Below are 11454 nucleotides of genomic sequence, written 5' to 3' on the forward strand. Positions count from 1 at the left end.
AGATCAGATGTGCACAATGGTCAGGAGTAACTCTTGACCATTCCTCTTTACAGAACTGTTTCAGTTCAGCAATATTCTTGGGATGTCTGGTGTGAATCGCTTTCTTGAGGTCATGCCACAGCATCTCAATCGGGTTGAGGTCAGGACTCTGACTGGGCCACTCCAGAAGGCATATTTGCTTCTGTTTAAGCCATTCTGTTGTTGATTTACTTCTATGCTTTGGGTCATTGTCCTGTTGCAACACCCATATTCTGCTGGTGGACAGATGGCCTTCAATTCTCCTGCAAAATGTCTTGATAAACTTGGGAATTCATTTTTTCTTTTATAATAGCAATCCTTGACGCAGCAAAGCAGCCCCAAACCATGATGCCCCCACCACCATACTTCACAGTTGAGATGAGGTTTTGATGTTGGTGTGCTGTGCCTCTTTTTCTCCACACATAGTGTTGTGTGTTTCTTCCAAACGACTCAACTTTGGTTTCATCTGTCCACAGAATATTTTTCCAGTACTGCTGTGGAACATCCAGGTGCTCTTGTGCAAATTGTAAACGTGTAGCAATGTTTTTTTTGAACAGCAGTGGTATCTGTGGTATCCTCCCATCAAATCCATTCTTGTTTAGTGTTTTACATATCGTAGATTTGCTAACAGGGATGTTAGCATATGCCAGAGACTTTTGTAAGTCTTTAACTGACACTCTAGGATTCTTCTTCACCTCATTGAGCATTCTGCGCTGTGCTCTTGTAGTCCTCTTTACAGGAGAGAGTAGCAGCAATGCTGAACTTTCTCCATTTATAGACTTGTCTTACCATGGACTGATGAATAGACATGTGCAGAGTAAAATATTTCGTTTCGGAATTTCGTTTTCGTCTGAAAACTTAATTTATTTAGTTACTCCCGAAATTCGTTTTTATTTATTTCATTTTTCGTTCAAAAATTGCATTCGTCCGAAAATCCACATGAATCACGGTCGAATCTGTCTTTGAAGGCTTATGGTGTCTGTCGAATGTATAAAGAAGATTCGACGGAGCTAGTATATAGCATACTTTAGAACCCTATTAAAGTCTATGGGACTCCAACGTTCAAAATCTAAAGTGCTCATTTTAAAGGCTAATTTGCAAGTTACTGTCCTAAAAAGTGTTTGGGGACCTGGGTCCTGCCCCAGGGGACATGGATCAATGCAAAAAAAGTTTTAAAAACGGCCGTTTTTTCGGGAGCAGTGATTTTAATAATGATTAAAGTGAAACAATAAAAGTGTAATATTCCTTTAAATTTCGTAGGGGGGGGTTGTCTATAGTATGCCTGTGAAGGGGCGCATGTTTCCCGTGCTTAGAATTGTCCCTGCACAAAGTGTCATTTATGCAGGAAAAAAAGTCCTTTAAAATCACTCGCAGCTATAATGAATTGTCGGCTCCCGTAATACAGAGAACACTCATTGAAAGTCATTGATAAAAAAATAAATAAATAAATAAAAAAAAAAGCGTGGGGGTCCCCCAAATTCAATTACCAGGCCCTTCAGGTCTGGTATGGATATTAAGGGGAACCCTGCCTCAAATTTAAGAAAAAATTTGACGTGGGGTTCCCCCTAAATATCCATAACCAGACCCTTCAGGTCTGGTATGGATATTAAGGGGAACCCCGCGTCAAATTTAAAAAAAAATTGACGTGGGGTTCCCCCTAAAAATCCATACCAGACCCTTTATCCGAGCACGCAACCTGGCAGGCCGCAGGAAAAGAGGGGGGGACGAGAGAGCGGCCCCCCCTCCCTCCTGAACCGTACCAGGCCACATGCCCTCAACATTGGGAGGATGCTTTGGGGGTCTGTGACCCCTCAAAGCACCTTGTCCCCATGTTGATGAGGACAAGGGCCTCATCCCCACAACCCTGGCCGGTGGTTGTGGAGGTCTGCGGGCGGGGGGCTTATCAGAATCTGGAAGCCCCCTTTAACAAGGGGACCCCCAGATCCCGGCCCCCCCCCTGTTTGAAATGGTAAGGGGGTACAAAAGTACCCCTACCATTTCACAAAGAAAGTGTAAAAAATGTTTAAATAAAACAAACACACTTTTGAAAAATTCCTTTATTAAAAATAAAAAAATAAAAAAAAGATTCCAGCGGCGGTAATCCACTCTTGCTATCCATCGACGGACGGTCATATCTCCAGCGATGTCTAATATCATCCAGCGCAGCGCAGCATCCTTCTTCTGTCTCCGTGGAGGAGACACTACAGACATTCCGGCGGCTGACGTTTGTTATATACGGAGGGCGGGGCCACCCGTCACCTGACCCCGCCCCCCTCTGACGCAAGGGGAAACCCGGGGTTCCCCGTGACGTAGGGGTGACCCCGCCCCCCTCTGATGTAACGGAAACCTGCCTGTGTTACATCAGAGGGGTGCGGGTCACCCCTACGTCACGGGGAACCCCGGGTTTCCCCTTGCGTCAGAGGGGGGCGGGGTCAGGTGACGGGTGGCCCCGCCCTCCGTATATGACAAACGTCAGCCGCCGGAATGCCTGTAGTGTCTCCTCCACGGAGACAGAAGAAGGATGCTGCGCTGCGCTGGATGATATTAGACATCGCTGGAGATATGACCGTCCGTCGATGGATAGCAAGAGTGGATTACCGCCGCTGGAATCTTTTTTTTATTTTTTTATTTTTAATAAAGGAATTTTTCAAAAGTGTGTTTGTTTTATTTAAACATTTTTTACACTTTCTTTGTGAAATGGTAGGGGTACTTTTGTACCCCCTTACCATTTCAAACAGGGGGGGGGGCCGGGATCTGGGGGTCCCCTTGTTAAAGGGGGCTTCCAGATTCTGATAAGCCCCCCGCCCGCAGACCTCCACAACCACCGGCCAGGGTTGTGGGGATGAGGCCCTTGTCTTCATCAACATGGGGACAAGGTGCTTTGAGGGGTCACAGACCCCCAAAGCATCCTCCCAATGTTGAGGGCATGTGGCCTGGTACGGTTCAGGAGGGAGGGGGGGCCGCTCTCTCGTCCCCCCCTCTTTTCCTGCGGCCTGCCAGGTTGCGTGCTCGGATAAAGGGTCTGGTATGGATTTTTAGGGGGAACCCCACGTCTATTTTTTTTTAAATTTGACGCGGGGTTCCCCTTAATATCCATACCAGACCTGAAGGGTCTGGTTATGGATATTTAGGGGGAACCCCACGTCAAATTTTTTCTTAAATTTGAGGCAGGGTTCCCCTTAATATCCATACCAGACCTGAAGGGCCTGGTAATTGAATTTGGGGGACCCCCACGCTTTTTTTTTTATTTATTTATTTATTTTTTTATCAATGACTTTCAATGAGTGTTCTCTGTATTACGGGAGCCGACAATTCATTATAGCTGCGAGTGATTTTAAAGGACTTTTTTTCCTGCATAAATGACACTTTGTGCAGGGACAATTCTAAGCACGGGAAACATGCGCCCCTTCACAGGCATACTATAGACAACCCCCCCCTACGAAATTTAAAGGAATATTACACTTTTATTGTTTCACTTTAATCATTATTAAAATCACTGCTCCCGAAAAAACGGCCGTTTTTAAAACTTTTTTTTGCATTGATACATGTCCCCTGGGGCAGGACCCGGGTCCCCAAACACTTTTTAGGACAGTATCTTGCAGAATCTTTTCTCTCTGTCAAATCTTTTTTCTCTGTCGAATATTTTCTCTATATAATCTTGGACTAATAGAGGTAAGGTTAGGCACATTCGAACACAGGTTCTATAGACACGTTGTCAGAGTCACGTCGAATCTCCTATTCTATATCGAACTGTTGTAACAATGAAAACGAAAATAAAGCATTTATTTATGTCGGATCTTTCGTTTTTCGGATTTTGTGCTTTCGTTATCGTTTGGCAAAACGAAAACGAAAATAGCTGAAATTCGGACGAAAATGCATTCGGACGAAAACGAATGCACATGTCTACTGATGAACAGCAATGCTTTTGGAGATACTTTTATGTCAACAATTCTTAATCATAGGTCTTCTGAGAGCTCTTTTGTGATCTAAACGGACACCCTGAGACCCAGAGGTACCTCGACTCCTTCCGATACAGAATGCCACTAAAAAGGAAGGTCAATCGGCTTCACAGAAAGCGGCCAAAATGGCAGTGCCACGGCTGCTCCCAGCTCACCCATCTCAGCAGTGCTCACCTCTCAGCAGCGGAGACAAGATGCTCTGGGAACGAAGGAAGTGGGAACCCCCTGGGCTCTAGAGACAGCTCACCACAATCCCTACCAAGTTCTCCCACCTCTGGAAGCCCAGCCAAGGCTTTCCCTTAAAAGACATGCTAATGTATTTGAAGGAGCTCTTTGCAAGCAGACATGATCTCTCTCCTGCAGAATTTTGGCAATAAAATAAATGTCATTGAGGACAGAATGTCCTTCATGGAATCTAACATGGGTAACATTATTACTACAGTGAATGAAATCATAGATTCCCAGGGGGGATGTGGGCAAAGCTCAACATGGAGGACTAAAACTAGAGCTCCGCACTCCCTGCCGCAACATCAGGATCACACAGCGCATCTGAGCTGCCCTGCAACCCCCGCTTTCTTCGGCTATACCCTCTGGACCTGGCACAGACACACCATGTTGGTTCTGACTGGCCACTGTGGCAAGAACAAGCCCAAACCGATTAAGGAAGCCCTGGCCCGCCCCTCATCCAAAATGGCGGAAAAGGCCCTGGCTAAGCTTCACGCTTCACCTGATAGACCGGGACATGCTGACAGCGATGAGGAAGATGGAGCTGACTCCCATATCAGCGGTTACCCAACCTGCCTCCTTCAGGTATGTCCCAGGGTGATTTTCTCAAACTTATGGAATTCATGCTACATAAGGCCCTTAAATCCACCTCTGTGTCAGAAACCATGAAACAGACTGAGACAGAAGTACAATCAAATCACACTTGTTTATTAATAAAAATAAAAAGGTAAATATAAAAAAGCGTAGTCAAGCATAGCCAGAGTCCAGTAGCCAGATCGGGTAGTCAGCCAGTCCAAAGTTCATTAACCAGATCGGGTAATCAGCCAGGCCTGAAGTCAGGGATCCAAGGAGAGCAACTGCAAGCAGGATAAGAAGCCAGGAGGGATGTCAGCAAGCCAGTCTTGAAGCAAACAGCAGGAGATGGTTCCTTGTGATGTTACCAACATGAAGGCAAAGGAGAAATGAGCTGGATGGCTTTAAATAGGCAGGTCAGACGAGCATCACTGGTAACTGTGGAAACTGGAAAGAGAAGAGAGCTGGCAATTAGCCGACAGCTGAGCGGCCAGCCCAGAGGAGGAAGGGCTAAGCCAGCCCTGACACTTTGATCAAATAACCAGCAGACTCTCACTTGAGATCAGAGAATTAGGCCAGCGCACAGCAGACCTGGAGACTAGAGTGGATGATATTGAACTCACTCTCCAAGAACAGGCCCAAGAGCAGGCAGCACTTTGGGATGAAAATGCCACACTTCTCTCACGTCTGGAGGACTAAGAGAATCGCTCCCGCAGATCCAACCTGCGTCTAAGGGGCATACCCGAAAGTGTTGATGATTTGCAATCCTCCTCCACTGCCCTATTTTAAGACTTGTCGCCCTCCATACCAATAGAACGCTTGGAATTTGATAGAATTCACAGGGCCCTCACCCGCCGTCCACAAGACGGACCCCCGCGAGACATCATTATCAAGATACATTTTTTTCTATACAAAGTAGCAATTGCTTCCTGCTGCTCACAATAAAGATATTCTCTTGTTCCAGGGGCATACGCATCAACTTTTTTCTGACCTGGCCCCCCTGACTATAATGAAACACTGAGCGATGAAACCACAACTGCAAATTTTAATGCAACACCAACTGAAATATACGTGGCGCTTTCCATTTGCTCTGCAATTTACCTACCAGGGTCAGCAAGGCTCCTGCACATCACTTGAAGCCCTCCAGCGCCTCCTTGAATCCCTTTACCTAACTGCCCCCGGCACAACCTTCAGTGACTATGTTGCCCCGCACTCCAGCTCGTGCCACGGCTCATCCTTATGCTGCCACCCCAAAGAGGCCCCAACCGAGTCCTTCCTCCATCCGTAAAGGAACTCCGGCACTCTCACCCCGAGATGGCACATCTGGCCGCCAACTCTAGTCACCCCGCTGAGTGTGACTGAATACCCATTTATTTCATTAGCCCATTTTTCCTCTTTCCCTCTTTTTTTCCATGTGCCAATGGAGGACCCTTGAGAGAAGCCACAGATCCTTTACTTGTTACCTGCAGCTGACTCTTCAATAAAGGCAAAAGGGAACTGCTCCGTGATGGGTTACCCCCCAATGGTAAAGGGGGAACCTATGCAGTCCACCACCACCCACTGGGGTTGCACAGGCTCAGATCTTATTTTTCTTTTAAAAACATTTTTTTCTTTTTACCTTTTCCTTTTTCTTACAGCCGTTTGTTCACATGGCTCGGTTTTTTTATGTTTCTTTTTTACATAGCTACCCACATGATGTTAAACCTACATTTATTTAGACATATGTTAAGTAAGCTACGAGCATTTTCTTGATGTTCGCATATTTCCTAAGAATGCTTACCTGGTATGGTTTACGTTTGTGCAAAACTCTACTCCTCTTCACCCCCCCCCGGTTACCCTCCTACCTATCCTGCTCCCTTTCCTTCCATCCCCCCGTGACCCTCCCATTTTCCTTTCCTCTTCTTCCCCCTCCTTCCCTCTTTCTTTCCCCCGCCCTCCCCTCTACGTTTTTCTTTCTCAAACACTTTATGCTAATAGCATTGTTAATCTTGTTCTTTGACTAACCATTTTACTTAAATACCATAATAACCTGTTAGTGATGATTCTAGCAACCGTTTACTTATTTTTTTGTCTTAACTGAATGTTCTATTCTTTGTGGTTTGTTATTTTCTATAGATCCGAATATCTATGACTAAGAATGTTATATCCCGTTTGCGACGGGAAGCTGTCATTGCTTCCCCCTATTACGGTACATACACTCTTGAGCTGGCTGGCCGGCTAGTGAGTCTGTGTACTATTTGGTCGGGCGATAGAGTCCAACTCTTCTCCCCTCTCATGACCACAAGTGTGCCCTACAACCCCCATCTTCTTCTTACTTTTCTTTCCTCTTCTTTCTACCTCTTGTCGGTGGGATAGCATGGTCCTAGGGCACCCTCGGTTAACCCCTCACCTCATTTTAAATGGCCCCCTTAAACATCTTTTCACTAAAGGTTAAGGGTCTCAATTTCCATAACAAAAGGATTAAGGATTTCCAGTCGTTTGCAACCCTAAAAGCTGGTATAGTAAAGTAAGGCACACTCATTCTGTGTGGCGACTCTAATCTAGGGTTGCAGCCCCATCTGGATTAATCCCCATATGCTCCTGACCAATATACACTCTCCATATAGTTCCAGAAACTGCTTCAACAAGCTTCTCTGCTCGATACTTGGCGAGAATGCAATCCGACAAAGAAAAACTACACGTTTTACTCATATCCTCATAGATCCTTTTCCAGGATCAATCAAATTTTTTCTTTCAGTTGCATCTTCTCCAATACTGCTTAATTCTACTATTCAACCCATCTCATAGTCAGACCACTGTGCAGTACTAACCACGATCTTCTCCCTGATCCCACAATCTAGAGACCGTTCCTGTAATCAGAGGTACATGCATCTCAATCTCTACCCACTTGAAACGTGACAAAAAACTCCAACTAGCCAATCTAGAACAGGAATTCCATCAGTGCTTTCTCTAATGTCAATCTTCTCCAACAGAGCCCCACAGAATAGAGCTGGAAAAGGCTAGAGTTGAATTGTAACTGCTTTTGGCTGAATCAGCTGATAAGACCATCCACAAATCCAGTCACACTATATACGCAAAAGCAAACAAACCAGATACATTCCTAGCCATGTGCCTTTATCGCCCGGAACGGAATCACATTCCCATTAGACTCAGGATTGACAAACATATCTACACTAGCAACCCTGTGAAGGTATTGAGTGAATTCCATAAATGATTGGAAGACCTGTATAAAGCTAAATCTTCCTTCTCCTCAGCCAAAACACTGTTTCGCGATATCCCCTTACCCACCCTGACTGACTCTGATCGAGAGTCTCTGGAGGAGCCCGTCTCGTCCGAAGAGGTAATTTCAAAAGCCTTAAATCACACACCCGATGGGCTCTCCGGTACTTACTTTAAAAAATGTGCCACTACCTTAGCCCCTCTTTTATCCAACTCCTTTAATGCTTTGCTTCAAAACCATGCCTTTGGTCGAGACACGTTGACAGCTATAATAGCTATGATAGCCAAACCCAACACAGATAACTCCTTATGGTCCAACTTCAGGCCCATCTCTCTACTTAATCTGGACATTAGGGATGAGCTGAACACCCCCGGTTCGGTTCGCACCAGAACTTTCGAACGGATTGAAAATTGGTACGAACTTTAGAACCCCATTGAAGTCTATGGGACTCGAACGAAATAAAAAGTGCTAAGTTTAATGGCTTATATGCAAGATATTGTCCTAAAAAGGGTTTGGGACCCGACTCCTGCCCCAGGGGACATGGATTAATGCCAAAAGTTTTTTTTTAAAACGGCTGTTTTTTCCGGAGCACTGATTTTAATGACGATTAAAGTGGAAAAAAAAGTGAAATATTAGTTTAAATATCGTGCCGGGGTGTGTCTATAGTATGCCTGTGAAATGGCATACTTTTCTCATGTTTATCCCTGCACAAAATTACATTTAATGGAAAAAAAGTCATTTAAAACTGCTTGTGATTTTAATGTAATGTCTGGTTCCTGTAATACGGATGAAAATCATTGAGAAAAAAATTGCAGTAGCCCCCCCCCCCCCCCGCCCATTACCAGCCGCTTTGGGTCTTGTACGGATATTAAGGGGAACCCAGTACCCAAATTAAAAAAAGTAAAGGCGTGGGGCCCCCAGGCCCTATATACTCAGAACAGCAGTATACAGGCGGTGCAAACAAGACAGGGACTGTGTAGGTTTGTTGTGTTAAGTTGAATCTGTTTGTAATTTTGAACTGGTACATTTTTAAAGTGTAGCTCCATTCAAAAAATAAATTTTTAAGCTTTTTGGAAAACATAGGGAAGGTTTATCACCCCTGTATAATTTTTGGGCTGTCCGTCTTTTTTTCATCTCACTTCCTGTTGTTTCCTTCGGTTTGCACGTAGGAGACATTTGTAAGTTGGATGTTTGAAAGTAGGGGCCTGCCCTATATGCTCTGCAGAAATGTGGGCCTAAGGTGTTGGTGTTGCCACAACACTGTAAGCCCTCAAAGTGACTCTTGGTGGGCGCTGGAGCGCCCTGCTGTGAACAATTATATCAAGAATTGTAATTACATGCCATTGTTGAACAGTGGTAGAAAAATTGGGCCTTTGGTGGGTGTGGTGGTGGTGCTGGTGCCACAACACTATAAGTCCTCACAGTTACTCTGGGTGGGTGCAGCAACGGGCCCTGCTGTGAAATATTATATCAAGAATTGTAATTATATGCCCCTGTTAAACAGGGGCTGACAAATTGGGCCTTAGCAACTGGTGGCGTCACCCAGAACCAAAAATGTTCTTCCAAGCTACACGACACTGCAATCTCTCCCATATACTCTAGTTGGAGTGCAGGAATGAGCCCTGCTGCAAAGCATTGCATCAAAATTTGTAATTACATGACCCTGTTAAACAGGGGCAGAAAAATTGGGCCTTAGGCACTAGTGCTGGTGCCACAACACTACAACCTCTCCCAGATACTCTAGTTGGAGTGCAGGAATGAGCCCTGCTGCAAAGCATTGCATCAAAATTGTAATTACATGCCGTTAAACAGGGGCAGAAAAATTGGGCCTTAGCAACTGGTGGCGTCACCCAGAACCAAAAATGTTCTTCCAAGCTATCAGCAGGATCATTGAGGAGGAAGAGAATAGTCAGTCAACATAACAGGGCAGTCACTCAGCATCAGCATAGGCAGTCTTGAAGGGATGTGACATGTCAAAAAAAAAAATATTCGGTTATATCAGCTTCAGGTGCTTGGTAGCTGGTGGTGATCCAAGACTAATTCATCTTTATGAAGGTCAGTTAATCACCCGAGTCGGTGGACAGGCGCACCCTGTGATCGATTACAAAGCCTCCAGCAGCACTGAAGGTGCGTTCCGAAAGAATGCTGGAGGCAGGACAGTCCAGTAGCTCAATTGCATACTGTGCAAGCTCTGGCCAGTGATCCATCCTCAAGACCCAGTAAGCCAGAGGATTTTCGGTGGGAAAGGTGTCCAAGTCTGACCTTGCCCCTAGCTATTCCTGCACCATGTAAATCAGATGCTGGCGATGTTTGCTGGAACCGATCATACCTTGGGGCTGTGGACTAAAAAAATGTCTGAATGCTTCGTTTAGACGGCCACCTTCTCCACCGCTCCTTCTGTGACTGACCAAAGCCTCATCAACACGTTGTCCAGGACCAGGAGTTTGTAACCTCCCAGTCACTGGGAATGCGTTGCACAGACCTTTCTGCAAGGCCGTCCTGAGATGTCTCATCCTCTGCTCCCTCTGCGATGACAAGATAAGGTCCGCAATCTTACCCTTGTACCGTGGATCAAGGAGAGTGGGCAGCCAGTAATGGTCCCTCTCCTTGATCCGAAGAATACGAGGATCCTTCCGCAGGATTTACAGGATCAGGGAGGCCATGCAGTGTAGGTTAGCTGAGGCATTCGGTCCGGAGTCCTCTGGGTCACTAAGAACAACATGATCCGCAGCCACCTCCTCCCAGCCACGTACAAGTCCACGGGTTTCTTGGGACTGTAAATCATCCCTAAAAGACTGCTGCTGCTGATGCTGAGTGGCAGGTTCCACCTCCATGCTGACACAAGCCTCCTCCTCCTCCTCTTCCTGTGTGATGGGTGGGACAGCAGGAACTCTGTCTGGCTAAAGGGGGCCTTGAGAGGCAAGGAAGACTTCCTCTTCCTGCCTCTGTTCTGCCTCAAGCGCCCTATCCATTATTCCATGCAGCATATACTCCAACAGGTGGACAAGAGGTACAGTGTCACTGAAGCATGCACTGTCACTACTCACCATCCTCGTGGCCTCCTCAAATGGTGACAGGACAGTGCATGCATCCCTGATCATGCCCCACTATCATGGTGAAAATAAACCGAGCTCCCCTGACCCTGTCCTGGTGCCGTAGTCACACAGGTACTTATTGATGGCCCTCTGCTGCATGTGCAGCCGCTGCAGCATGGCCAAAGTTGAGTTCCACCTGGTGGGAATGTCACATATAAGGCAGTGCTTGGGCAGGTTCCACTCCTTTTGGAGCTCAGCCAGCCGAGCACTGGCATTAAATGATCGGCGGAAATGCACACAGACTTTCCTGGCCTGCCTCAGGACATCCTGTAAGCCCGGGTACCTGCCCAAGAACCACTGCACCACCAGGTTAAGGACGTGAGCCACATGGGGCACATGGGTCAGTTGTCCCTGTCGGAGGGCG

This window comes from Lithobates pipiens, unplaced genomic scaffold (assembly GCF_037356315.1).
Source record: "Lithobates pipiens isolate NorthernLeopardFrog02 unplaced genomic scaffold, aLitPip1_a1.2 Scaffold_13, whole genome shotgun sequence".
NCBI lineage: Eukaryota > Metazoa > Chordata > Amphibia > Anura > Ranidae > Lithobates > Lithobates pipiens.